The sequence below is a fragment of the Cyprinus carpio genome, chromosome A15 (genome assembly GCF_018340385.1).
Source record: "Cyprinus carpio isolate SPL01 chromosome A15, ASM1834038v1, whole genome shotgun sequence".
In the NCBI taxonomy this organism is placed as follows: Eukaryota; Metazoa; Chordata; class Actinopteri; order Cypriniformes; family Cyprinidae; genus Cyprinus; species Cyprinus carpio.
In genome coordinates this window covers 22,883,480-22,908,495 of record NC_056586.1, presented here as the reverse complement: position 1 = coordinate 22,908,495, position 25,016 = coordinate 22,883,480, and the positions used below count along the sequence as shown (strand labels likewise).

The window sequence follows — 25,016 nt, the reverse complement described above, 5'->3', positions numbered from 1 at the left end:
ATCACTTGCTCAGCAATGGATGCTCTGCAGTGAATGGGTGCCGTCAGAATGAAAGTCCAAACAGCTGATAAAAACCACGATAATCTACAAGTACAAGTGCTTCCGGCTAAAATACTAGTCCATAATTCATAATAACTCTTCCTTCAGTGAAAAAGTCAATCTCCTGTTGTTTCTCACATCAAAATTCACCCACATATTTGTTTGGAGCTGTTTTGGACTGTTTTCACGTTTAGGAAATGTTATTATGGATAGAGGTCTTGTATTTTAACAATGGTTTGAAGTTCAAATGTTGGAATGATGGATTTTTCCCCGTACAAACATGCAGCTTTTGTCTTCTGCAGATGTTAACTGATGGACTTGAGTGCTGTGGATTATTGTGATGTTTTTATCAGTCTCTCTGCTTCAAAATGTCATGTTTAATACAGTGTGTTACTTATTATTCTGCAAAATAATTGAATCAATTAGTTAATCTCATTCATGCCCTTGACAACAACACATGTGAGTGCAAAAATATAGGTCACAAGATTCCTAAGGTGCTTTTGTCTATCTATTGATTTTTTTTTTTTTCATTTAATGATTTTAAACAAAAGGTCTCTGACTCTCTGCATCACTCCAAAACATGCTGCTCTGATCAAGCTTTTCACAAAAAACCTTTATCACGAAGCACCCAGAGTTATTTATAAATGTACCCAAATTCTGATTAATATAGGCCTGTTTTGATTTTTTTAAATCATGATATTAGAATAATGGTTAGTGCATGCCATTACAACATGTTCAGTGTAACCTAAAATCTCTTGAGTAATTACAGTGCCTATACTTGCCATGTTTAACATGACCACTGTAATATAAAGTGTGAACAGCATTGCGCGCTCTCTCTCTCTGCGCTCTCTCTCTCTCTCTCTCTCTCTCTCTCTCTCTTTCTCACTCTCTCTCTCTCTCTCTCTCTCTCTCTTTCTCGAGGCTTTTTGCTGTATGTTAACCGATTGGCTGTTTATTAGTTCTGTGCGCCCTGTACGTGGAATATTTCTCGTCTTAACGCGCATCTGGATGCGTCTCTCCCCGCGCCAATCCCACACTGACGGACGGATCATGAGGTCTCCGGGGGTCTGCATCGGTCTGCGGAGCTGCTGGGTCACCGACGGGATTCGGTAATACGAACACCCCGCTTCATCTCACCCCACACCCACGCGGACAGAATCTGGGTTTTGCGCACTTGGTGATCCGGCGGTCCCTCCGAGCGCTGCTGCTGCTGCATTCATTCGGGATTCCTTCGGGGCTACCGCGCACGTCCCGGTTCCGCGATGGTTCTGTGTCGCCTGCGCGTCTGATGAGTCCGCCCGCATCGGCAGCAGCATGTCCTCGCGGAAGATCTCCTCCGAATCCTTCAGCTCCATGGGCTCGGACTACCTGGAGAGCCCCGGGGAGGACGGAGAGTGCCCGTTCTCGCGCGTCTTCTGGAACGGCAGGAGCCCCGTGGAGACGCTCTCGTGTCCGTTCGAGGACGCGGCTGTCAGCAGGAGGGTCGCCCGGCGTAAACGCGTCAATCTGGACTCGCTCGGGGAGAGTTTGAGACGCCTCACCTCACCGACGGTACCGAGCCTTACCTTACATTCAACACTCACTCACCCATCCACAACACACACAAGAGAGTAATGCACATGTGCTGTATATATAGGCTATATATATATATATATATATATATCTAAATGATGCATGTCTCTTAAGAGAAAATGGTGTGGGTGTTTATATACAATAAAATCACAGATGATTTATAGTGTATGTTTGTGCATAGATGGATGGATAGATGCATACACATAGTATGTACATATATTTTAAGGCATAAAGCACATGTTTTCCTGTTTAAAAAAATATAGAATAGACTGCATATAGTATAGATAAATAGATGGATTGGTGGTTTCCTTTTATTTGTTTTTTTTTTTTTTTTTTTTTTTTTATTTGTTTGTTTTTTTTTTAGTTTGACTGTAGATATATCGTTTTATTGTCCTATCGTCACATGGAGAATATTCATGGAAACTGTAAGGGTTGACATCAACCATCACCAGCAAAAACATCCGCTCTCTCTAACCATTTACACTAGTATTACTAGTGTAGATGCTGTTAGAGAACTGATGATGATGATGGATTTGACTCGGTGCATGAAAGTGAATTATACGGCTCGTAAATATCCTCTGAAAAGCAGAACCAGTGACAGTGCAGGTGTCTGAGAGTCCGATCCCTCACACCGTCTTACATTTATAGTGTGTGTGTGAATGGAGAATCAATGTAGAACGTGCTGTGGTTGTTCAGGCCCAGCTGTGTTATGTGTGTGTGTGTCAGCCAGCATGTATTCTTACATATTCATCCTGTCTCCTGTGAAGCAGAACAGCGCTGAGCACGTTCAGATGGATGTGTGTGTGTGTGTTTTTTTTTTTTTTTTTTTTTTTTGTGTGTGTGGATGGGCTGTTGGTTCACTAGTCCCTGGTGAGTTTGGGTCTCAAAGAAACACAGAGCTGCAATAGTGCATGTATCTCTGCATCAGAATGTTCTTGTCCTGAGATTCACTCTGGTGGATTTACTCTGTGTGTGTGTGTGTGTGTGTGTGTGTGTGTGTGTGTGTGTGTGTGTGTGTGTGTGTGTGTGTGTGTGTGTTGTACTAGATAGGCATTTGAAAATGTGGTTCATAGCAAACCAACTGCTCCAATGGCCTAAATCCAAAATGTGTGTGTGTGTGTTTTAGCTGGATTATATATAAAGCAGTCAGACCGGCTGTATACTGACATAAATGCATGTTTTTTTCACGCACTAGTCAGTTTTGAGATTTTGTCTTCTTTCAGACCAAAATTCACTTTAAAGTGTTTATTACATTTCGTCTATATGCATCTGTAGATTTCAATTACAGTATACATCTTTAAAGGCTGTTTTTTAAATGTATTTATTTTTCCCTTATTTTCCACTTCAGCAGCACCAAACTCAACACTTTTATTCTTATCTATATTATGAAGGTTTTTACTGAGGGGGTTTGTTTATATATTATTTGCAAGATATATATTTGTAACATTTTATTCCTAAAACATGTTGATTTCTTTTTTAATTTTACATTAAGGCTCCGTTTGTACACATTAGTTAATTACATTAGTTAACATGAACTAACAATGCAAGCACTTCTAAAGCATGTATTTCAGCATTTACAAATATACTATTAAAACATGTCAGTTGAACCCATGCATGCCTGTCCTGTTTGGGCATTAGACAAAACAGATGTTCACTGAACACACACTAACATGGTCTTTAGAAGATAAAATTGATTCTTTGTTTGTTGTTTGTGTGATCTACATTGAGTTTATAGAGCTCTGAAAACAATGGAAAGCTCTGTTTCAGAATGCCTACATAGACAACACAGATACGCAAAGACTGATCCCAAAGGTAGACGGTGACTTCATGATGCTTTGTAGAACTAGTTTAAGCCGAAATCTAAGATGTTGTTGCATGAAGGCAATCCCAACATGCATTGCAGGAAGCTCATCGGAAAAACACTGTATGTTTCTTTCAGTGCTTTTAAAAGAAGTCTTATTTGATCAAACATACAACAGTACTATTTTGAAATATTATTACAATTTCTGTAATAATATTCTGTTTTAATATATAATTTATTCCTGTGATGCGCAGCTGAATTTTCAGCATCATTACTCCAGTCTTCAGTGTAGTGTCACATGACCCTTCAGAAATCATTCTAATATGCTGATTTGCTGCTCAAGAAACAATTCTGATTATTATCATTGTTGAAAACAGTTGTGCTGCTGCTTCATATGTATGATATATTTTATTTTTCCGGATTCACAGGTAAAATAGAAATAGTTTGAAATAGAAATCTTTTGAAACATCATAAATGTCTTTATTGATAATTTAATGCATCGTTGCTGAATGAAATTAAATAATTTCAGATGACTAAATGAAGCCACTTTAAAGACCATAAAGATTTTTTTTTTTTGCACTGTGACATTAATATTTTCAGAACAATCAAGGTAATTTCCCCCCACCTTCTCATTACCATAATGCCTTTTATTGTAATTCTTATGATTCTCTGCTGCATTACGTTAGTATAAATCAGGTTTAATTTCTCCAGAGAGAGACACCGCTGTGAGATTACTAAAGCAGATTTGGCCAGATAAAGGTGGATTTGAGCTATTATGAGCTTTTCTGAAATGAAGAGGATTTTGATTGGAATATTGTTGCCGTGGAAGCGTGATAAAGGCAGTTGATTGGATGAGGCTTAAGGGTGTATTCTATTACAGGTAGATCAGCACTGTTAATCCCTTTAAAAACTGCCAAATCACACAAACACGGCACAAACAGACAAATCCAACAGAGTTTACCATCACTGTTTACTCCATTCAAGATATTTAGAACTTAAACGGCAGCTTTGTGGGACTTATCACTGAAAAAAGTGGCGTAGAATCTATTTTCAATCAGAAATTACAATTACACAATTACAAAGAAACGGCAAGTAACACACTGAAGTAGTATGTTATGTTCTTGCAAAATCACGGTCATAATTACACGTGCATTTGTTGTTGCCATAAAGCAATCCACACTTTTAGTGGAATTTCGTACCCTAATCACAGAGCAGACGTTTGAGGGAGAGTGGGAACAATTTTAAAACACATATAGTTGCTTTAACTTTTGATTTGGTTGTGTTTTTTGAATCCGTTTTAATTAGATCCTGTGAAAGGAGCTCTAGAAGCAGAGCAGTGTATGGACAAGTGCTGTTGTTTACCAGCTACATCGTGTCTTTGTAGTGTCACTCGTGAATCTGGGTCGAGAAACTTCTGACTGCATAATTTTTCTTCTTTTTAGACCCAGACAATTCAGCTGGCCCTGCAGAGAACGGTGGAGTTTTACAGACAGAGGGAAATCAGGTACATCACTCATAACTGAGAGAAATGACACCTCAGTTGTTTCTCGCAGACAGCAATAAGAAAATAGAGTATTAGAAGAATTCTCAACCATGTCTCAAAATATACTAACATACCAAAGTCTGAAGTCTTCATATGAACTCACATATTATAAATTTATGGCTCTATCCAACTTAGTTTTAACGTAAGTATGGGCGCAGCTTTTTGTAATTGAATGTGCAAGACTTGCGGTGACATATTTACTTTGCAAACTGGTATTTGTTATCATATAATTTTACTGTATTATCATAATCATAAACACGCTGGTTTGTATGCTCGCAATTAGTTTTACTCTTAATTGTGTTTTTTATATTATTTACCTGTAGCAACTAATGAACCGGAAGTCTGGCACATTCACAGGAAGTAGTTTACTTCTGCTTTGCATAATAAGGTGGATGCTCTTACAGTACAGTGAATCTTTGACACTAAATTCACATTTAAAACGATTTTTTTTTTTTCATGTGATGCAAAATAACAAAACGGAGTAACCCATTTTGAACACTAGATCTAAAGATTAACCGTTTCAGACCTAACAGATGTTTTTGGCTTGCTTGAAAAAATTGTGCTGTTTTCATTACAATAAATGACACTTGGTTTGAAATTTTGTACAAATGCAATGACACCCATTATATGTGACCTTGGACCACAAAACCAGTCTTAAGTGTCAATTTTACGAAATTGAGATTTATACATCATCTGAAAGCTGAATAAATAAGCTTTCCACTGATGTATGGTTTATTAGGATCTGACAATATTTGGCCGAGATACAACTATTTGAAAATCTGGAATCAGAGGGTGCAAAAAAATCAAAATATTGAGAAAATCGCCTTTAAAGTTGTCCAAATGAATGCATATTACTAATCAAAAATTAAGTTTTGAAATATTTACAGTTGGAAATTTACAAAATAAAATATCTTCATGGAACATGATCTTTACTTAATATCCTGATGATTTTTGGCATAAAAGAAAAATCAATCATTTTGCCCCATACAATGTTTTTATTTATTTTTTTTGGCTATTGCTCAAAATATACCCCAGCGACTTAAGACTGCTTTTGTGCTCCAGGGTCACATACACTATAAAACATTTTTTTTTTTTGCAGCTCATACTGAATCTATATTATTGGCTACTGCTTTATATAAAAATGAATATATAAGTATGTCTAAATTTATCCTTATAAAGTGCACTCGTGTAAATCAATATATACTAGCCCATATACCAAATCTTTTTTATTTCATCCAAAATGTAACTATACTATAACCCAGCTCTTTATATAAAGTTAGATATAGAAGTATGTTCAGCAGTATATTCACATAGGGTGATATAAACTAAATAGCAAATCTCATCTGCTTGATTGTTTATATTGTCATAAAGTGTAACTCTATTATCATCCAGCTCCGATCTGCTAAATGCAACTAAAAGGTATTATATTTTAAATATGAACATTGTGATTTTCTGTAAAGCTGCTTTGAAACAGCGTGTATTGTGAAAAGTGCTAAAAAAATACACTTATCTTGACTTGACATGCAAACATTTATAAGTGTTACTTAAGTGTCCGAATACTTTTTGGGGTCTCATTTATTTCTTTTTTATTCATCCATAAGAATATCTTAGACAAAGTTGAAGACCTTCAGTTCTCCTGAGATATGAAAGAGAAACCTCTGAGCTATAATATTTTCCTTTGATATTTTGGTTACCCTTTTTTCTAAATGTTAATCAATGTCTCTTTCTCTTGCAGTGGACAAGAGTTTGAACGCAGCTTGTCAGATGAGCAGAAGTGTTTGTTTGAGAACTCTCGCTGTGACAGCCAGACTGACATCTCAGGAATACTGAAATACACGGCAACTATTTTAGGTAATTACACACTAGGGCTGTGCAATTAATCAAAGAAAACTGAAATCTCAATGTGACCTCGTGCAGTTATTAAACCTTAAAATGCTGCATTTAAATGTAATAAATACAGGATATGTCATGCATACTTCAAAGTATACTATGCATACTGATGCATGTGACTTTTTTTATGTTGTCTCAAATTTCTCAAAGTCACTTTTAGCATGCATTGACAACACAAAGTGCTCTAGCTTTATTCTGCATCATAAATGCAATATTTCTCATGATTTTCTGACCAAATCGTGCAGCTTTAGTGCACACACACAAAACGGCAAAACTTTGACCTCAATACACACTCACTGACACTTTCCTAAAAACTCCCTCCATTGCTGCAGTCTCCGTTCCCGAGCTGTTGCTAAGATACTAACTCTGCCATCCCTAACGAGAACACGTTTATAAATAAACCGCAATGAGCCATTTGAACTGAGCCCTGCCCAGCTAAACCTACTGCGCATCTTGCTTTTATGCAGCAGAGCCGCAGCGCTTCACGACGCGCTGATACTGCAGCGATTGATTATATTGATAATCGATGGTTTCGCTGGGGGGCAGACCTTTAAACTTTCCATCTTTATGTGAAAGCATGTTTATTAAACAGATAGTTCTGCTAAATACAGTTTGCTTGAGCCGTGTTCATTTTACTCAAAGGTTACTTCATAATACAAATATGAATTAATTTTAATATACACCACTGTTCAAACAATTGGGTTTGGTAAGATTTTTAATGGTTTTCAATAGAATTCTATTATGTTTGGAAGCTTGTTTCTGCCACTGACTAAACAAATTATAAAGGTAGTTGTGACTTTTATCTCACACTTCTGCAGTTGTGAGTTTATATCTCATAGTTCTGACTTTGCCCCACAGAATTCTAAGGTAACATTTTGCTGTTTTGACTTTTTTTTTTTTATTTTTTTTTTTTTTATTTTATTTTTTTATTTTTTTGTCTTTTTTTCTTAGAATCCAGAATTGACATTTTGCAATTTGGACATTTTTCCTTCTGAATTCTAATTTTACATCTTGCAATTCTTAGTTCTTGTAATTCTGTTTTTTTTTCTGCCACAGAATTTAAAAAAAGGTAATGATGACATTTTAGCTCACAATTCTGACTTTTTTCTAGCAATTTATATCTCACGGTTGAATAATTATCTCACAATTCTGACTTTCCTCTCTAAAAAGTTGCATTTACATTTTTATTTTTTATCCTGTGGTAGAAACAAGCTTCATTTATTTTATTAAACACACAGTAAAATCAGTAATATTGTAAAATATTGTTACAATTTAAAATATTTTTTTTCTATGTGAATATATATTAAACTGTAATTTATTTCTGTGATGCACAGCTGAATTTTCAGCATCATTACTCCAGTCTTCAGTGTCACATGATCTTCAGAAATCATTCTAATATGATGATTTGCTGCTCAAGAAATATTTCTGATTACTATCAATGTTAAAAACAGTTGTGCTGCACAATATATATATATTTTTTGGAAACCGATACATTTTACTTTTCAAGGTCCACAGAAAGTTCAAAAGAACAGCATTTATTTGAAATGTAAATCTTTTATAGTATTATAAAAGTCTTTACTGTCACTTCTAATCAATTTAATGTGTCCTTGTTGAATAAAAGTAATAATTTCTTTTTTAAAAAATGTATTATTTAACTAAGAATTAAATTAAAATGCAATGTATTATTGTTCAGTTCTTAAAAAAAAAAAAAAAAATATATATATATATATATATATATATATATATATATATATATATATATATATAAATATATATATATATATATCGACTAGTAATGTATTTTTTGTATTAAAAGATTATTAAGCAAAGTGATAATTTTTTTGCATTATTTTTTACAGGCGTGGACTTTGCCGACATTCGTGGCCGATTCGGGGAGGAATTCTTTGGTTTGTGTCTGGAGGAGAACGAGAGGGTTCTGCGCGCTCTCGGAGGAAACCTGCAGGACTTCTTCAATGGTTTCGACGCTCTTCTAGAACACATCAGAACATCCTGTGGCCGCCGAGCGTCGTCCGAGGCTCCTTCTTTCCTATGCAAAGACGCTCCTCAGAAGAGCGAAGAGACGAACGCGGAGAGCGACGTGGGACGGACTCTTCTCCTCCACTGCTTCAACCCTGACCCTACTGTGGGCGTGGCCATGCCGGGCTTGATCCGAGCCGCCGCCCGGCGCATTTACCAATCGGAAGTTTCGGTGGAGGAGGCTCCTCCCACGTGGCTGCACACGGCCAATGAGGACAGTGAGCTCTCTGCTGACTCCTCCCCCTCTTCATCTCCATCTCCACCGTCATCTTCATCCCCCGCCTGTTTGTCCTTCCTCATTCGAGAGGTTCGGACTCAACCCACACCCTCGTCGTTGCACCCGGCCGCCGCATCTCGCCAGCTGTCGCGCTCGCCGCTGGATTTGCGCATCGGTCTGAGCACGTTTTGCCGGGCCTTTCCCTTTCACCTGGTTCTGGGACCCAACATGGAGGTCCTGCAGGTCGGGGAGGGGCTTCGAAAACAGGCCAAGAGTGACCCGCACACCGGACGCTCACCTTCAGCAACAGCTTTGAGCTGGTTTCTGGTTGTATCCCAGTGTTCCTTGCTGATTATTGTGCTTTGTGTTTCGGCTGTGTTCACCATCCGTACGCGACCTGACGGATCGGCACTCGACAGCAGAGAGAAGGTAAGAGAATCAGTTAGGAAAATGATGTGAATTTGTGTTTGTTTAGTTGCGAAACATGCTCTTATTAACTCAACAGCATGTGCTGCCCAATGCTTTCAGTTCAACAACTGTCCAAGTATAATAATTTAATCTACGTCATATTTTAGTCAGCAATAATTGGACAGATTACAATTTTTACACCGATTCAGACTGTTTTGCAACCCGTTTGAATGATTCCTTGAAAGAAACCAACTCAAAAATGATTCATTCAGAATTTGTGAAAAAATAAACAAACATTAAAAAAAATTATTAATTGAAATAAAATAGAAGTTGAAAAATTTTAACGTAAATTTTAAAATGTTGCATTGGCAACTAACTAAGTTAAAGTACTAAAATTAAAAACTTGAAACTGAAAATGTAAACATTAAAAAGCATTTTTAAAACAAAAAATTAGGCTGAAAAATTTAATATAAATATTATTAAAAAAAAAAATCTTAAACTAAAAGTAATTTTTTAAATGTATCCGTGGCAACTGACTGAAATAAGTTTAAACTGAATTACTAAAATACTGTTTTTTTTTTTTTTACACTGATTCAGACTATTTTGCAATCTGTTTGAATGATTCATTAAAATGAACCGACTCAAAAATGATTCATTCACAAGCAGGGGGTTGTTAGTGATTCTAGCTGACTGAAAATGCCAGACACATGATTTGATTGGCTAATTGGTTGGAAAAAGTAATATTGTGAGTTTGTTAATGCTATCCTGCTACTTAAATAAAATAAAAATGGCTCTATAACTGTAATAGAAAAAAAAGTACAATAGCAAAAAAAAATCTAACAAACTTCATGTCCTTCTAGGAATTTCTAATGAGTTCACAAGTCATAATTTCAAGCTCATTTATGTTATCAGTAACTAAAAGTACTAAAAAATGTGTTGAAATAATATATAAAGATATGAAAAATTAAACTAAATTAAACATTTTTGAAATATTGCCTTGGCAAATAACTGGAACAAGTTTAGGTTGAATTACTAAAATTATTAACTGAAATAAAACTAAAACTTTTTAGAAATATAAAAAAATACAAAAATGACAAAAGCACATAAAAAAAATGAAAACATAAAAAAGCTACTTTAATATATTTATAATAGTTTATAAATAACATTAAAATAACACTGATTTTGACATGATTTTGGCCGGAATTAAATAGACACATATTTCTTCTCATTTTCACATGCGCTGGTTTAACAAAATAAAGAGGAAAGTCGACTCTCAACTCAGGTCCAAATGCATTAAAGCTGATAAACATTTACAATGATCCATGTGTTAATCAGTTATCAACATAATCCTTTAATTGGCTCGAAGAAAATCCCAGGTCTCCCTCTAATAATTACAACATTGTGGTGGTGTTCGTGTTCGCTCATCTCGTAAATATGATCGTTCTTACATGACTTGAAGGCAGCATTAGACAGTAGGAACGTCTCCTAATTACAGAGTTTGCCATCGCTTAAAGCTGTTGCCAAACCCGCAGGATTATTTCCTAAATCTGCGCAGATTGTAATGAAATGATTTGAACAGAGCTGCAGCTTATGTTCTGATGTCGTTCAACCTGGAGAGGAGCTTTATCACACACACACACACACACACAGACACACACACACACACACACACACACACACACACACACACACACACACACACACACACACACACACACACACGTTTTCACAGCTAGAATGGGAAAGGAACAAACACCACCTGCCTTGAAACAGGATGATCTGGTTTGTGTGTTGTTTAGGCTCAGCGCTGGTAACCAGAAGGTCACAGGTTCGAATCCCATCAGGACACTTCACTAAACAGATTTTTATCTGTAGTTTGTAAAGCATTATAGATAGCTTCATAGAAATAAAGATGTACGTAATACATCTGTACTGCGAATGTAAATAAAAAATAAAAAAATAAAAAAATATGTTGATTTGTCAACTGTGAATCTTATTGAAGAATTTCTTTGCAATCCCTATTGAGAAAATGAAAGGGAACCAAGATTTAAGTATTATTGAATCAAAAACATTCAAATGTAATAATAAGAATAATAAATAAAGAATATACAGTAATATACAAAGTTGGCACAGTGTTATTTTAGTACCACTGAGATACTATTATAGTTTTTATTAATATTTTGAATTAGTTTTTAATTAAAATGTTAGTTTTAATAAAAAATTTTAAATAATTTTTTCTGTATTAATATTTTGTATTAATTTTAATTTTTTATAATTTCTGTTTTCTTTTTAATTTTAGCTATATATATATTTTATATGCTATATATTTTTTAATAAGTTTTAGCTTTAGTTATTTTAGTACTTAAACTAAAAGAAAATAAGGAACAATGACATGGCAACTAGCTGAAATAAAATAAGCAAAAATAGATAATTCAGCTTCATTTAAAAAAAAAAAAAATAATAAAATCAGAACCCAGATCTAAGTGTTGTTGAAATCTTTAAAAACATTAAATGTTTTAATATTTCCAAGAACGTAATAGTATATACAATAATATACAAAATTTATAACATGAATTTATGAATAGGGAAATTGACAATTTTTATTTTATTTTATTTTATTTCAGCTTTATATCAATTAACATAAACATTTTTCTAAATAGTTTTACTCAATTACTATGCATTTTCTCCCTTTTTTTCAATTTTTCTAGATAGGAGACAAAAATACAGTACAAAATTATGATAGTACTGGATACATTCAGTCCAACTGACTTCCTGTTTGTTTTGTCATTTTTCATAAAATCCTGCCTTTTTATTGTGTAATCCTAACTGTGCACGATTATATGACATTGAATTATTTGCATTTCGCATTATTTTTCCTGCTGTCGCATCAGAACTGAAACTCACTTTGTGCTCACCAACACCGAAACACTTCAAAAGCAGTGATAAATTTCAGAGTTTCGTCTCATTCCGCGTCATTTAGTCATTCCGCTTCTCCCGCTGGAGACATCAGTGCCTCGCTCTGGGGTACAGTGGTGATTGTGTTAGGAGAAACTTAGGAACAAAACACTTTTCTTCAAGCTGTGTGTGTGTGTGTGTGTGCTGAAGCTGGTTACTGGACTGAGGATGATAAATGTGAACAAATATGAATAAACAGCATAACACTGTGTCAGCACTAAGAAAGCGTGATGCAATGCGACAAAAATAGATTATAATCAACAGTGTGGACAGCTGCATTCATTATGATGGGAAGGCTCCAGTTTTGTTTTATCACATTACATTTCTCAGTGTTATTATAATAGTATTATTACTTTTATTATTATTATTATTATTATTATTATTATTATTATTATTATTATATAATTATTATTATTATTATATTTATTATTATTATTATTATTATTATTATTATATGAATAAATATTATTAATGTTTTTAGTTAATTTTATTTATTTTTTTTTTTTTTTTTGATTGTTTTTTTTTTTTTTGTTGTGTTATTTTTTTTATTTTTTATTTATATTATTTTGTTTTTGTTTTTTTTTTTTTTTTTTTTTTATTTATTTGAGTTCATAATAATATAATTGATGATGATGAATGTTGCCCTGGCAGTTAGATGAAATATAACAAGTTTAAGTGTTTTAAAATTAAATTTTATTTCAGTTGACATTTATTTTGTTTAAAATAACAGCTATTTTTTTTATGTTTTTTGGATTTTGCCAACTATAATTATAATACCCTGGTATGATGCAACAAAAATGGAAACCAATTAGCATAATATTTTTTCTGTCTTAAATAGTGTACAAGAACAGAAATCATGCATCTAAATTCATATTATGTTAAAAATACTATGTAAAAGGTGCCAATATTATTTCTGAATTGTTCATCTGTTTACATTTTCAATTAATATTGACCAACATTCATGCAGAACAGTGTTATTTTAGTATTATTTATATACCGGTGTAGTTTTTATTAATATTTTGAATTTTAATATTCTCATTTTGCATTTCATTTTAGTTTAGTTTACATTTTTGTAATTTTGTTTTGTACTTATGTCATTTTTATTGGTTTTTGTTCTTTTTAAACTATTTAGGTTTAATTTATTAATTAGGTTTATTTAAGCATATGTCTGCATCTAATTTTTCTTTCAGTTTTAGTTTTTGTTAATTTCCAACAAAATTTTGTTTATCTCCAACTATTTTGTTTATAGTTTTTGTTTATTTTTTTAGTGCTTCTACTTAAACTTATTTCAGCCATTTCTAAGTTTCATTTTTCATCTAAAAGTTATGTATTATTTGATTTAAGTTTACAAAAATATTTAAAATTTATTTTTTTTAATTATATTAAATATGAATTGAAATGTATTTATTTATTTTTTTTGTATATATTTATACATTTATTTATTTCAAATATTAACAATTTAGTTGTAGTTAATTGTAATAACCCTGATGCAGATGCAAACTGAATGTGACAACCAGTTCAATGCTATCAAGACGCTATTGAATGATTTGGTAGAAGGTCCCAATACTTGCATTCAGTGCATACTCAGAAATATGAATTGTATGAATTGTAACGCTCTATCTCTGATTAGCACCTCTTCGCGCTCTGGAGTGCAAATGTCTTTTTAAAGCTCCCCTCTTCAGCCCTCGTTCTCTTTAATCTGTTGTTCTTTGAAGGATGGTGTCGTCAGATCTGATGTGTGTAAATTTGTTTTAGTATGTCACAGAAAGCCGTTTGTTGTCTTGTCATGTAAAGACACCGCTACATTTGAAAGCTCAGAATCAAGGTGGCTTTGCTAACAGAGAAGATAAATAATTAAACAGAGGAACAGATGATGAAATGAAAGTCAGGTGTCAGTTGCATCAGCGTGTCTGATCTCTGCACCTGTAGCGTCTGCAGAGACAACCCCCACCCCCCCCAAGGCCTTTTGGGATGCGTCTGCAGAGACAAGCTGATTATGAATTGTAGTGGAATTGTTTGATTCAGCAGTAAATCTGTGCTCTGACTCTAGCAGCGTCGACCGCTGACTGTCTTCATGTGTTAAGAGCTAACTGTTGTATCTCTCAACTGATTTCACAGCCAAAACATTATTTTATTAATCAAAGTAATGAAATGTGCTTCAATCTATTTTTTCATTCATCTATTCATCCAACCATCCATCATTCTATCTATCCATCTGTCCATCTATCATACATTCTCTTTCCATCCATCCACCCCTCCATCCTTCAGTCGTTTGTTCTGCTATTCTGTAATTTATTTCTTGGTTCTAATAACCATCCACCCCTCCATCCTTCAGTCGTTTGTTCTGCTATTCTATCATTCCATCCATCGTTCTATCATTCCATACATCCATAGATCCATCCATCGTCCAACCATCCATCCATCATTTGTTCTATCATTCCATTCATCCATCATCCATCTATCATTTGTACTATTCATCTATCCATCCATCCATCATTCATTCTGTCATTCTATTGTTCCATTCATCCATTCATCATTTGTTCTATTGATCCATTCATCCAATCATTGTTCATTCTGTCATTCTATCATTCCATCCATCCATCCATCCATCCATCTATCTATCATTTGTTCCATCCATCAATACATCATTTGTTCCATCCATCCATCCATCCATCCATCCATCCATCCATCCATCCATCCATCCATCCATCCATCCTTCTATCATTTGCTCTATCAATCCTTCCTTCCATCCATTCATCCATCATTCGTTCTGTCATTCTATCATTCATCCATCCATCATTTGTTCTATTGATCCATTCATCCAATCATTGTTCATTCTGTCATTATATCATTCCATCCATCATCCATCCATCATTTGTTCTAACATTCCTTCCTTCCATCCATCCATTCATCCATCCATCATTCGTTCTGTCATTCTATCGTTCATCCATCCATCCATCATTTGTTCTATTGATCATCCATCCATCGTCCATCCATCCATCCATCCATCCATCCATCATTTGTTCTATCGTTCCATTCATCATTCATTCTGTCATTCTATCATTCCTTCATCCATCATTTGTTCTGTCATTCCATTCATCCATCATCCATCCATCATTTGTACTATTCATCCATCCATCCATCCATCCATCCATCATTTGTTCTATCGTTCATCCATCATCCATCCATCATTCATTCTGTCATTCTATTGTTCCATCCATCCATCCATCCATCTATCTATCATTTGTTCCATCCATCCATCCATCATTTGTTCCATCCATCCATCCATCCATCTCCATCCATCCATCCATCCTTCTATCATTTGCTCTATCAATCCTTCCTTCCATCCATTCATCCATCATTCGTTCTGTCATTCTATCATTCATCCATCCATCATTTGTTCTATTGATCCATCCATCGTCCAACTATCCATCCATCCATCATTTGTTCTATCGTTCCATCCTCCATTCATTCTGTCCATCCATCCATTATTTGTTTTTTTGATCCATCATTTGTTCTGTCATTCTATCATTCCTTCATCCATCATTTGTTCTATTGATCCATCCATCCAATCATTTTTCATTCTGTCATTCTATCGTTTCATCCATTATTCATTGTCATTCCATCGTTCCATCCATTCTTCTATCGTCCATCCATCCATCCATTCATCATTTCTTCTATTGTTCCTTCCTTCCATCCCTTCATCCATCCATCATTCGTTCTGTCATTCTATCGTTCCATCCATTCATCCATCCACCCATCCATCCATCCATCATATGGTTCTAATTGATTCCATCCATCCACCATCCCATTCCAGACATTCATTGTCAATTCCATCATTCCATCCATCCATCCTCCCACACCTCCATCCCCATCATTCATTCCTGTCATTCTATCGTTCCTCCATCCATCCATCCATCCATCCACATCCATCATACCATCCTCATTTGTTCTATAGTTCCATCCACCCATCCATCGATCCATCATCTTGTTCTAGTAGTTTCCATCCATCCATCCATCCATCATCATATGTCTCTATTGGGATCCATCCATCAATACACCTCCATTCCATCAATTCATTGTCATTACATCATCCATCCGATCCATCCATCCATCCATCCATCCATTCCATACATCTTCATTCTGTTCTGTCGTTCTAATCAGTTACCTCCAATGCTCATCCATCCATCCAACCATCCATCTATTCCATAATTTGTTCTAAGTTCCATTCCAATTTCACAACCCTATCCAATCTATCCATCATGTTGTTCATATAGTTCCATCCCTCCATCCAGCTGTCATTTCGTTCTGTCATAAGTCTATAATAGTCCATTCCATTCATTGTGTTTTCTGTCATTCCATCCATCCATCCATCGCAACTCCCTCCATCCATCCAATTGTTTCCCTTCTTTTTTGTTCTCAAAGCAATCCTTTTATAAGCCAACATTCTGTTTATAACAAACTTTGCTTGTATTGTAAAGTAGAACATTTCAATTCATTTTAATCTGCTTAAAATCAAAGCTGCAGTTCTGCATCCTCTTTTCTATCAAATTCAGTTCAAACTCAGGAATTGCACTAGAGTTTGAAAGCCATTCTCATTTCAGTTTTGAATGATGCACTCTCGTGCTCTAGTGTGAGAAACTTTAGTGAGCTTTAACAAATTAGTGCTCAGGTATAAAAAACTGCCGTAGAGAAATAGACGAAGAGATTTTCAGCTTTATTCTGCAAGCGTTCACGTCTTGAGATTTGGCTGATGATGAGATGTAGAGTGACTGATCCTGAACTGTTTGTTATGGAAGTCTGTGTGTGTGTGTGTTGAAGCCGGAGGAAGCACATGTCTGTATCTCATGGCTGATTATATATTTATTGTATCGTTCTATAAACGGTTCCACTGCAGTGAAGCTTGAACCTCTAAGCCATGGCGGTTCCTGCAGGATTGTGCTGTGCTGAAACTCTCTCTTCGCAGGAGGGAGAGATCAGCAGCTGCTGCTTCACTCAGACCTTCAGTGTTTGTGCTGTAGTGGCTTTGTTACTCTGTGGGGCAAAGTCATTAAACAGTCGCGCTACTTTTGCATGTTATCAAGTGTAGTAAAAAATCTACACCTTATTCTCAAACCACCCACATTTCTCTTTAATCTGTGTCATGCATATTTAAAGCCCTCATTTCTATGTAAATCAGAGTTACATGGATTGTGCCTTATTTCCTAAAGTCAGTGCATTTGACTTTGTGCTGATCCAGTGGTTAAGGGCTTATGCAGTAGGTCATGGTTAGTACAGTGGTAAGTAAATACTGCAGTGTTAAGTTGTTGGTCAATATCTCTAACTCCTCCTTTTAAAATCACTCAGTTATTGAAGCAGGACATTATGAACCCTAATCCGTTTTATTTTACTATTATTTATAAATTCAGTGGTAAGTAAATACTTGACTGTTTAGTGATCTCTTGGAATTAGCCTATTATTTTTATATTTTCAGGTTTCATTTTAGTTTTAGTAATTTCTTGTGCTTATGTAATGTCTATTAGTTTTTATATTTAGTAATTTTGTTGTAGCTTTGTAATTTTTCTTTAAAATGTCTTTATAGTTTTTATTAAGTTATATTTCACTTTTACTTATTTACATTAAGCTAAACTAAATTAAAACCAGAAATATGGTTTTAATTAGGATAGGATCTCAGTGAAGTTTAAATGTTATTTTTCATCCTTATATTTATGGTTTATATTATTTTAGCTTTATTTCAATTAACAAAAAAAATAAAAGTAAACAACATTACAGGGTTCTTTGGAGTTGTGTCACTGGAGGAAATAGATTTGGCAATATACTTATTTAACAAGGTGCCCACAGAGACCTCTAAAAGATGCACACGTAGTGTGGTGTGTGTGTGTGTGTGTTGTGTGTGGTGTGTGTGGTAGATGTGTAGATGTGTAGAGTGAGTAAAACTGTATTTTATTCAAGTATGTGTGCATCTGCTGGATGATTGTGCAAAGGGTCAGGTTCACAGTGCTGTGATCGCCATAGAAACAGGGTAGATTCAGAGTGATAAGACGGAGTACAGACATGTGTGCAATCTCTCTCTCTTCTCACAACACACACACAAACACACACACCACACAACACACACACCACACACACACATCACACACACTAACACACCACACACACACACACACACAAAAACACACATACAATACACATAAAAACACACACACACAGCCCAATATTGCGCACACTGCATTATTTCAGCAGAACGCAATCCATCTCTGCATAATAACTCTATACAGACCGGGTGCCCTGAGGCGAGGAGGAAGGGGAGGCGGAAACACACACAACATACCACAAACACAAACACACAAACACACACAAACACCACATGACTTGTTTTGTAAACATGCACACACTTTTTCATAATGAACTGTCGTCACACCCCCAAAAATCTATATTGCCTTCCTCAGAGCATGGAACAAGCAGACAGGTGTGTCAATTCGAATCTCTGTCTGTTACGTAAACGGGTCGCAGGAGACTGATGAGCGTTCTAAGCTTTGCAGCCAAGCCTGTGAAATAAGTTGAAGTGAAGCACTAAAGAACTAAAATCTAACGACTGAAAAAAAAGATTGGAAATATATATTAGGTAAAACAACAAAAAAAAAAAAAAAGAAACAAATGGTTTGGAATTGTGATTAGTTTTTAAAAAAATATCTATGTAAATAGATATATAGATATATATTATCTAATATATATATATATATATATATATATATATATATATATATATATATATATATATATATATAAATGTATTTTATTTACATAACAAAATGCTAAAACGTAAATACGTAAAAAGCTAAATACAAAAATATTCAGGAAAACTAATAAAAAATGACAAAAGAGAATAAACAAAAATTTCTAACACTCAAACTAAAATTAAAATGAAAATGTTTTTTTGAAGGTTGTCTATATAGTTCATTAATTTGTATTTCATTTTTTATTCATTTTTATTTTACTCTATTTTATTTCAACCTAAATTTATTTGAAACTACTCTAAAAAAATAAGTTTAATTGATACAATAATGAAACGAATGTTTTTTTTTTTTTTTTATTTTAAAGTCTATAATACCTGTTTAGTAGTAAGCTTTGTCCTTTCGTATTCAACTTTTATTTCAGTTTGCAAGGCACATTTGAAATTATAAAAAAATTTATAAAAGCTAAATAAAACGTATATAAATAATACTAAAACAACAGGGATACATTCGCTGTTGCTAGGTGTTGTGATTTTTCAGCTGTTTTCTGGTCCAGCAGTTGATGATTTAAGGAATCCTTCATATCTGGAGGACAAACACTGCAGGAGTTACACGCTGAAATGTAATGCTTTCTCCTAACAAATGCAGATTCATTGCATATTCGAGAATACTTGTTCAAGAATTCCTCCATAGCAACCAAATCCTAATAAAAGAACAGCCTCTGTCTCCCTCTTCTCGAGTGATGTGATGTAATGAGATCTAGTGTGTGTGTGTGTGTGTGTGTGTGTGTGTGTGTGTGTGTGTGTGTGTGTGTGTGTGTGTGTTTGTTTGAAGCATACAACATTAAAATCCGATATGCTTTGTTGTTTTTCTTGACAACCATGTAAACATATTTATGAGAGTGTGTTTTCATGGCAGCACAAACACGTCGGGCTTATTGCATTAATATTAATTCCCTACCAATAAATTGAATTTGTAATATGATATGCATATTTGCTTTTCCATTTCAGCGCTTTACTTTTTTCTGTGTGTGTGTGTGTGTTTCAGGTGATGGAGCTCAAAGGTCAGATGCTTCACCTCCCGGAATCCAACTCCATCATGTTTCTGGGCTCGCCGCGTGTTGATAGGCTGGAGGAGCTCATGGGGCGGGGCTTACATCTGTCTGACATCCCTATTCATGATGCCACACGTGATGTCATTCTGGTGGGTGTGTCAATGAAACATCATTAGACTTTCAATGAGTTTACCGTAAACAGCATAGAGTTTGGCTAATGAACTGTTACTCGATAGAACAATTGTGATTATTACTATTAATAAATGTAATTACTTATTGAACATTGGTGTATTTAATAGATATTGCTATTGTTGTTGTTTTGGCTTTATATCATACTTTATATCAAAAGCCACCTCTCGTTACTTATTTCTTTATTATGAGTAGGATATTTCTGGTTCTGAATCTCAGTGTTGTTGTTGTAAACTACACTGAAAAAAAATCGGAGAAAACAACTTTTTAAATTTTACAATTCATTTCAAAGAAACACTAAGCAACACACTAAATTAAATGCAAAATTTTGAAGTATAAAGGCTAAAATAGAATTTTCTTGTAAAACATGTTTTCTTCCAAAGCATGCTCCAATAAGTTTTATTTACAACTTTGAAAAATAATTCTTTAAAGAGAAATTGTTTTTGATAATTGTAAAAAAAATTATAAAAAATTATTAGATTAAAAACTTGCTTTGTCAAAGAACTGAAGTAAAATAAGTTGAAGTGCTAAAATGACTAAAAAGAAAACTAAATAAAAAGAAATTATAGCTTAGTATAAATATTGAAAAAAATAATGTTTAGTTTTTGTTTTTATATTTGTATTTAACTTTAATATATTTTATTTGCATAACAAAATTACTAAAATTAAAACTGAAATATAAAATAAATTAAACCTATATTTCCATTTAGCTTTAATGTTTTATATTTCAGCTTTAATTTTAGTAATTTACTTGTTTTTATATTATACATTTTTATTTATATAACACAATTACAAGAACTTAAACTGATATAAAAAATTAAAGCTAAATAGAAATATAAAAAGGCTAATGTTTAATAATTAGTTAATTTTTTATATTTATATCTAGCTTTAATATAGTTTATTTACTCAATTACTAAAAATAAAAGTAAAATAAAAAAATTAAAGCTAAATAGAAATATTTTAAAAAATAATAAAAAAGACAAAAGAGCATAAAAGAGTTACTAAAACTTAAGCTTAAATTTAAATGCAAACTGAAAATATGAAAATAAATGCTAATTAAAATATTTAATAAGTACTCTAATAGTATATAAATAATACTAAATTAACACGACTGGATGTTACCTGCCATAATAGGTTGGAGAACAGGCCAAAGCTCAGGACGGACTGAAGAAGCGAATGGATAAAATCAAAGCCACCCTGGAGAAAACCCATCAGGCTTTAGAGGAGGAGAAGCACAGAACAGTCGACCTGCTCTACTTTCCCGGCGATGTTTTCACACATAGCAAACCACCTAGTAACATTAGCTTAGCAGCTGCTATAGGCAACCTCCTAGAAACCACACTGAACACCCCTAGCAATCACATTACAAAACCAAAATCCTTTAAAAACACCTGACTGCATAGCAACTTTAGCAAACCTCCCTAAACTGCATAAGAAACTACCTAGTAACTGCATCCGTACAACACCTCTAGCAACTGCATGGCAAACTTCTAGCAACCACTCTAACTTCCTTGAAAGCCCCTTGCAGCAACTGCATAGAAACCACCTAGTAAACATCTTAACTGCAATTTAGCACAGAAAGCACCAGCTGCATAGCAACCTCCTAGAACACCATAGCATAGAAACCACCTAGTAACACTCTTAGCCCACTGCATTCCATTTCCTACCTAAACACCTTTAAACTGCATCCCATTTCCAAACGCCTTAGCAAACTACATAGAAACCACCTCTGAGCCCAATGCATTCCATTCAAACGCGAAACAACAAAGACCACCCTTAGCCAACTGGCATAAGAAAAAACCACTCGCAAACACCTGTCGCAACTCTACACACAAATGTGAAAACACCAGAAAAAGGGCTAGCAAAATAATGGAAACCACACTAAGCAACCACTTTTACCTAACACACTGAAAACACAGTGAGTGCTTGCCACGACAGAAATAGAACCCAACCTAGCAACACCTTAGCAACTGCAAACAACACCATATTTAGATGAAGTCTATTTTAGGTCATAGATTTTTTTAGGCCTTGAAAAATATGACAGTGAAAAAAACATGTTCTTGCTGGTTTAATATACAGCACTATCCACCTTTGTCGGCAACGTGGAAGTAAAAAAGTAAGCCTACGGGCGAGGACTTCGGTTCATTGCTGCTATAGGTAAATAACGAGGAGAATACACACGTAGTGCAATACAACAGTAAAACTGTTTTCACTACAAGTGTACATTAAACTATAAGGGTAAGACACACTAGTTTCTACAAAGCAGCAAAACGTTTGTACAGCTAAAAATAGCTGGATTGCGGATGAGACCGGAAAAAAGGCCAGACCCACAGAATGTACCAAATGGGACCTTTTTCTACGGGCAGTAAGAAAAAACGGGAAGGGGGTCAAGGAAAAAAAAAAGAGGAGGAAAAAGGTGGATGTAAAGTACAAGATTTTGAGTGGCCCCAATTCGCATTTCAAAGCTTTTAAACCCTTTACAAGACTGGATCTTTAAAATTACACACACCACACACACACAACCCCAACCAGCTACCCACACCCACACCCACCCACACCACACCACACACACAAACCCACACACCACCACACCCACCCAACAACTACACACACAGTGTGTGGGACTGATTATTATGTGTTTCAAATGCAAAAAAAGGCCACTTAGTGGAGGTATATGTCAATTAAATTGTCATTATAAACGGGCGGCCCTCCATTTACAAGTTCAAATACAAAGTGTATGGTGGTGTGGTGGCGTGTGTGTGTGTGTGTTGTGTTTGTGCCGAAACTGCTGATGCCAAGCTCTGATACACAAAATTTACACACACTCTACAAGGTTTGTGTTTTCTGTAGGCCTGGTATGTAAATGCGGGTCTGCTGTGTTTGTGATTCCTGTGTTGCTGGCATTCCAGTGCCGCTCAAGAGGGGAGGGGGAGACAGATTCATATTTCATGTGTTTCGACCTCACCTGCTTTGTGTTAAGTGTTATTCATCAGGAGAGCGTTTATATTCTGGACAGCCAGCCCGCCGTTGTGTGTGTGTGTGTTTTGTGTGTCTGAAAAACAGGGTGTGGTTGGGAGTGTGGACAGGGTGAACCCACAAAGATACATTTTGAGTTTGCCATTTCCACCCCCAAAATCAAGAAAAGAAAAAAGACATCTCTCTGTTGCAATAAAACAAGCTGATATGCCGATATCAATCAGATTTTTAAAAATAGGTGTTATATGGTTTCTGGATGGTTGTTATAGGCAGAAGAGCCCTAAAAGACAGTAACCCTCTCTTCTCACGATTTGAGACATCGGTATGCGTACTGACGTGGTCAGGCGGGCTTCCAAGGGAAAGAGTCGACAGTCACGCTAAGCCAATCGCGCCTCATGGCCTGAAGATGAGGGAGATGGCAGAAGAAGTTGCTGACGCACAGATGGGAAGCCCCTCAAGGGAATTAGAGGTTTGTTTGGAACCACTGTACTATTTTTTTTGCAGTAGTATAGCATACAATTTTCAGTTTCCATTAAAATGCCTACTGCTAATATTAATATTTATATTATTACATTGTATTAAAATAGAAAAGTAAATATATATATATATATATATATGTATATATATATATATATATATATATATATATATATATATATATATATATATATATATATATAATATATTTTACATTGAAAAACATATAAACTGAATATATAAAAAAATTAAATAAAAAATAAATATGATACATTAATAAAATTGTACAATTATTTTTAAAAATATACATCATTAAATATATATTGTACAATATATACAATTTTGTGTGTGTGTGTGGTGTGTGTGTGTATATATATATATATATATATATATATATATATATATATATATATATATACATGAAATACATTTACTATAAAATAGATATATATTAATGAAATACATTAAAAAACGATAAAATACATATACATATATGAAAAGTGTAATTAAAACTATATATATATATATATAATCTGCAAGTGATTCCTTGTGGTTTTGTCAGATGGATTGTGTTTTTGTGTTTGTCTGTTTGCTTTGTTCGTCGTGCCCCTGAGCGGGGTGGTTTAATGTTTTTGCAGCGAGACACTCGTGTGTGGGGTTTTGTTATGGATCTTGTGTTTACACAGCTCCACTGGCAGCACTGGACTCACTGTAGCGACGGAGTGAGCGTGTGGGAATCTGGTCGCCATGGAGACGGCGGAACGGAACACCTCCAAGCGATTGCTACTAATTGATTGTTAGATTGTTGCTGTTTTCTCCCATTTAGAGGGAGTCAACGAGCGAATGGCTGCGTCCCGAGAGGCTTTGGCGTGAGTGTGTGTTTGTTTGTGGTGTGTGTGTGTGTGTGTGTGTGTGTGTGTGTGTGTGTGTGTGTGTGTGTGTGTGTGTGTGTGTGTGTGTGTGTGTTTAGGAACCGTGTCTTAGCATGTTGTGTTACATCTATATTGTAAAAATGCAGCAATGATTGTGCTTTGTTTATTTAAAGTGAATGATTTTTGGAATAAGATTCTGCAAATGATCTGTGAATTAAAATAGTGTGTGTGAGTATAAACTAAAACCACAAA

The 25,016-nt window shown here is 34.7% G+C and overlaps 1 pseudogene; it reads left to right on the top strand.

The window, feature by feature from the left end:
* Positions 1-955: 955 nt before the first annotated feature.
* LOC109061537 lies at positions 956-24,686 on the top strand (annotated as a pseudogene).
* The last annotated feature ends 330 nt before the right edge of the window (positions 24,687-25,016 follow it).